Below are 5,854 nucleotides of genomic sequence, written 5' to 3'. Positions count from 1 at the left end.
TCCCTATAGGAAAACTGAAGACTTCCATTACTCAGTCTCCTTCAATTTCATCCTTAATGGAGTTTTGATATGAGCTGTTATCAGACAGTTTTGAGCATCAGCATCCAGCAGTGAGTGACCTACTGTGGCCATTCCTTTCTAATTCCTTTTTTCTTAAGATGACTAACAGCTTCAGTTTGGTTGTTTTTTGGTTTCTAGTGGTACTTGTTACAGATTAATCACTGTACAACTGCAGACTTCTGCTTTCAGATTCTCTGGTATGTGCACAGTGGAAGCAGTCTGGTCCTGCATGTTGTTTAACTGTAGTGTTTTTATTGTTTTCCTTCTGTGTTGTTCATTTTTAGCCACCAGTGTGGAATTCTGGTCACATGGTTCTTCAGACCTTTTTGGTAGAGATGAACAATTTAGCTACCTTAGTCTTAAAATATCATGTGACAACTGAAGTTTGGCTATTAAATCTGTGGAGGTGACTGCTTCTCAAGTGGGAAAACAAGTGGATGGAGAAACTTTGAAGGCAGTATATTGTGAAAAACCCTGACACCTCATGGATTGTGTGGATTTTAAAAGGGGAGTTATCCCACCAGTAAACAGATGCATATAAACACTATCTAAAGCAGTTCATCACAGGGATTAGAAAATTAATAAGGAAATTTAAAACTTGGAAACATTGGCAGAAGCACACAGCAGACCCATGCCTTTGGGTTTGTAACTACAGTCTACACAAAATTTTCTATTGCAATCTGTAGAACTTGTTCAGAAGCTCAAAGGATTATGATGTCTCCAAATTTTTAAGCTATTGCTTTTTTCCAATCTGTATCCGTATATCAACCTATCTTGCAAATACTGTGTTAATGTATAACAAAACTCCTAGTTACTACTATCCATCATGTTCCTTATTTTAAGTAGGCAGATTATGAATGTTTTTTTGCATCCTGTTTTTGTTCTTGAATTGTGCTGCACTTGTCTGGAAAGCTCTTAGGATGCTGGGAAGAGAGACTGTCTAGAGAAAATAATGTTACATGTAAAATACCTGGGAAAAAATGCTCTGATGCAAACTGATGTATGTTTTGACATAGAATTCTGAGTAAATGCACCCAGAAATAGCCCTGTTTTGGCTTGGTCAGGGTGTCCACTGTTTTGAATGGGTTACACTAGTAATGGGTGAGGAAATAATGTAAATATTATAGTACCACATCTATTTATAGAAACTGTACAGCTGTCTGAATGTGAAAATAAAATGTCATTCAACCAGCAACTGTTTTCATCCTCCTGTGCTTTTCCGTTGATACAACTTACTCTGAAATTAAGGTAACCAAATACAAAAGACATCACACACTTATATCAAATAATGAAAAAGGTAAGACTGTAAATGGAAATATCTACATTTCTTTCTACATAAGCAGTTCAAACTTTTGGGTTTTTTGTTCTTTCCTAACATCCATGCAATTTGTCTTTTCAACAAAAACTGAAAAACATGAATAAGGAAAAGAGACACACCTGAAATACTGCAATTTTTGCACATGTGCAAATAGAAACAAAGTAAAGGATTTTTCATGCTTTCCTAATGTAAAGAAAAAACTGAAAATAGGCTGGTTTATATTTATTTTCTTGCTTCTATCTTCTGAGACTGTAAATTTTCTTGCAGCAATATCTGAATTTTTAGCAATTGCAGTATTCTTGATACTACTGTGTTACAAGTACAGTGAAGACTGAAATCAGTTTGGTCTACAAAGCTGTTCTGTTTACTGCTATACTGGTTCTCACTTAAATTGTCAATATTAATTTTTAATTTGCAAATATTATTTTAGGCCTATTAACATATTCAAATAAGTTAAAATTATAAGGGGGAGATTAGAGTTTAAAATAATTAAATACACAGCATTGCTTACTATATACAGCTCCTTTATTTCCTTGTAGAAGCTGTTTTGTTGCAAGTATATATTTCTTTTACTTAAAAGAATAAATTACATGAAGCACTGTATGCTCTACACTGCTGAGGAACTTCAGTCCAGAATAAGACTTTAAAAGGCCTGATAATGGCCCTCTGTCCCTTTTGCCAGATTTATTTTTTTTTTAATGACCAAAATGAAATATTTGTAGCTAAATATTTGTAGCACTAGATGTTCAATGGCAAGAAAGAATCAGTAACAACTTCAGACCCTGGGCTTCTTTCCTGCTCTTTAGGTGAGAGCAACTGACGTGGCTTGAAAATTGAAGAAATATTTGAAACATACAAAATCTTTTGCTTGGCAGGTGTTTTGGTAATTGTGAGAATGTAGAATATTCATCTGAGACAAAGGCATGCTATGCAGTGTTTCCACTATTAAATGCCTAGTGCTGTTCTCCGGATACCAAATGCAGTTCTGGAGATTGGGCTTAAAATTGGTATATGAGCAAAAGCTGTCTGGAATGCAGTCCTCCATCCTTCTCACCTTCATTTCATCACACCTAAGTGTTGATAGATACATAAACCTCACTGTTGAGAAAAAAAAATATGGTGATTTGCTTGTGTTATGTCATGTTCCACTTATTTTGATCTTTAGGTAAGAATTCCTTAGCAGCAGTAAGAACTTAGAGGTTTCTAAACCTTCCAGAACCAAATGGAAGGCTCACTGAGATTAGCTGGTAAGAATAAATAGTGCCAGAAGATTCTTAGAACAAAATAATCCTTCTGGTTTTACCACTAGGAGGAGCCTGTGTCTTATTTTTCAAGTGTTTCAAGATTACAACCTTTTTATTTTGACACTTGTGATATTTCCAAGGCACTTACACAAATATGACAGAAGATTAACAAACTTGCCTTAAAATTTTAGTCATTTGCTTATCCTGAACAAGTTTCTTTTTCTGTTACAATTTCTTTTTTGTGTAAGTTGGTCTTCAAAATTACCTTTGTGTTCTCTGCAAACACTGATTTTGTGACATCATCCTGGCAGTTTTCAAAATGGAACTAAGGTTACTAATTTATCTGTCTTCTGGATTGCAGAACTTTGTTATGATGTTCCAAAAGAATGCCCTTGTTGTGTCTGAATGCTGTATCAATTTCTAATATAAGTGGGTCCACATTGTAAAGGTTAAAGATTTTAACATAAGTGAGTGTCACAACAATAGTACTTCAGTGATATTTATTAAAAATACCTCTGGAGAAAACTTTTTGTAGATATCTGTTGAAGAAAAGAATTAATTACTTTAAGAAAACCATTGTAAACATTTCCTACACCTGGTTACTAAACTCAGATAATCCCTGCCCTCCTACTTTGACACTTTGAGGATAGCAGAGTTTGTAAGAGAAAATGTTCTTCTGGGCATTCAAAAGCTTAATTGCTAGTGAATGTAAATAATGAAGAGATTTTATTCCAACTAATGTTCTTAGTGATCAAAGTGGATGTAAAAACATGGCCATGATTCCAAGCCATCTTAGGAACTTTTATGTAGCAAAGTTATTGAAGGTATTTCTCAAATCATGCTGCCTATGTTGGAGGAGGGCTTTTTGTTCCCACCGAGTGTATTGTCAATAAGGAAGCAGTTGCTTAGAATAGGAACAAACTGGCTGCTTGCCCCTGTGTCAGGCATAGGCTCCTGTTACTAGTGAATTCAGAACTAAACAGAAAATAGAAGGTAATCTCACAAAGAGCAGTATTTACATCCCAGTTCCTCTTGATAGCCAAATCAAGGTTGATTGATCAATCAGCCAAATCAAGGAAGATGACTGATGACTTCTGAAAGTCAGAAGACATTGCCTCTGAGGTGAGATCTTCCTTTTGTGAGAAAAATGGCTTCTGTTCAACTCCCAAGTCACTGCTCTTAGACAAGCCAGGTTTAGTGAAAGACATCTCCTAGCTCCTAACGATGAGGGAATTAGGACCAACAAGGAGAAGCTTTGTGCAAATGACTTTGTCAGAGAAAAGGCAGTGCCAAAGAGCCTCTTGCTCTTTCAAAAGTCACAACTGAGCCAGAAGCAACTGCTTCTCACAAGGTCAAGACATTTCCAAACAGATAAGGGGTATAACTTTGCTTCTGCTGGCAGCAATGGCTTCACATACAGCCCTGTAATGGCTCTTGTAAGATGTTCAGTGTGAGCAACAGCTTGAGTTCCTACAGCTGTTTCCACTGTGGCTATTTCACTAAAACAGCAGAAATGTGATGATGCTTTCAAGAACAGTGTATCTAGCACCGTATCTGGAGGTTTAAAAGCTTGGTGTCAGTGACAGATGAGGTTTGAATGCAGTTGAGTACAAACCAGACCTAGAGAGGACCCTTTCAGATTCTGTGCTAAGATAAGATAAAAATCAGATCAATATTTCTACCAAGGTTATTAATATAATAATTTAATTTTCTGTTTATATGTGCTTAGTATAATTGCAAGTTTTAAGTTAATTTTTTGTTTGCTTGTGTGCAATGTGTTGAAACTTCTGTGGCCTAATAGTTCAAGCATTGACTAATTTTGTTTGAAAACATCAGTCCAACAAAGAATCATACATACAACAGCCAAGGGCAAACAGTCCTGCTTCTATTGCAACAGTTGCTATAGTGATAAACGTGGTTTAGGAACCTACATAGAAATAGAAATCCCCTCTCCCAAAATAGCTATACATAAAAAGGAACAAACAGTGGCAAGAAAAACACCAGTAAAACTCTAAACACTTGCTTCCTTTAAGTATATGAAAATTAGTTCTGTATCCTTGTTCCTTCCACTCTAGTTTTGCCTTTTCAGTTTCTCTTAACCCCAGTGAATGCCAGCCTATCCACAGGGTAACTAAGAGACCTTTTCTTTCCTTTTTACCCATCCCCCTGCTTGGATTCCTTTCAGTTTCTTCACAGTTTCTTGGCCTACACTTTCTTCTGCCAATGAGGTTCAGTTCTGCACCTCAGTTTCTCATCAGATGTCTCCATCTGTTTCCCTCTGTGTTTTTTTCATACATTCTTCTTGCCTCTCTGACCACCATCATCTTCCAGCCTCTTTACCCAAACAGTTCAGACTTGTGCTCTTCCCTGGTCTCTTGCTCAACCAGTCTGTCCTGTTACAGTTTCCAGTCACGGTCATCTTCCTCTCTCCTGTTCTTACCAAGCTCTCTGTTTTCTTTCACTCCTCAGCCTCATTTTGGCCTTACTCCCTTTGCATTTAAGTAAAATTATTTTTGGTGAAGTGCTGTAGAAGGAAAAGATTTCCAGTCTTAGTTCTGCTGTTATGTGATAGCTCCCAGCAGCAGCTCTTTCCCACACCCTTTCTTAGAAATGGCTCAACGATTTAATCTGGTATTAAACAAATTTGTCTAAAGCAGACTTGTAACTTAACAAAATGTCTGAATTGTTAGAGTTTTTCAGTGTTGTAGGAAGCAAAAAAGTGTAAGAGGAAATACACTTAGTAAATAGGTAGTACTGTTAGACCCAGAACAAGTCCTGTTTCCAGGTATAAATGTTTTAGGTCATCCTAATTATCAAAATCTACTGTGGGACTTGGTTTTCTTTAAGGCAACATGTATAGGAGCTGACCTACAAAGTGGAAGAAAAGCTTAGAGTTTCAGCCATTTTTTTTCTAGGTTTGGTGTGTGAAAACCAGCAGTAAACAACACAACTGTATTTGAGAGTGATATTAGTAGTCTTTCTGTGATTGTATTTCCTGGAGTAGATCAGGATTACTGGGCCAATTGTTATCATTATGGCAGGTACCAAGCAAATGCAACCTTACTGAATGTTAAGTTACTTCCATCCACATCCTGGGTTCATATATTTGGGTCCCACAACTTGCACTTCCAAGCAAACCAATAAAAACTGTATGTGATATTCTTTATGTTTGTTAAATAAATCATAATGAATATAAAATCAACTTCAGATCCATGGTGAAGAAAAAAGGCAC

This window comes from Chaetura pelagica, unplaced genomic scaffold (genome assembly GCF_000747805.2).
Source record: "Chaetura pelagica isolate M959 unplaced genomic scaffold, ChaPel_1.0 scaffold55, whole genome shotgun sequence".
NCBI lineage: Eukaryota > Metazoa > Chordata > Aves > Apodiformes > Apodidae > Chaetura > Chaetura pelagica.
The sequence above is the reverse complement of the archived record's forward strand: the minus strand, read 5'-3'. Positions refer to the sequence as shown.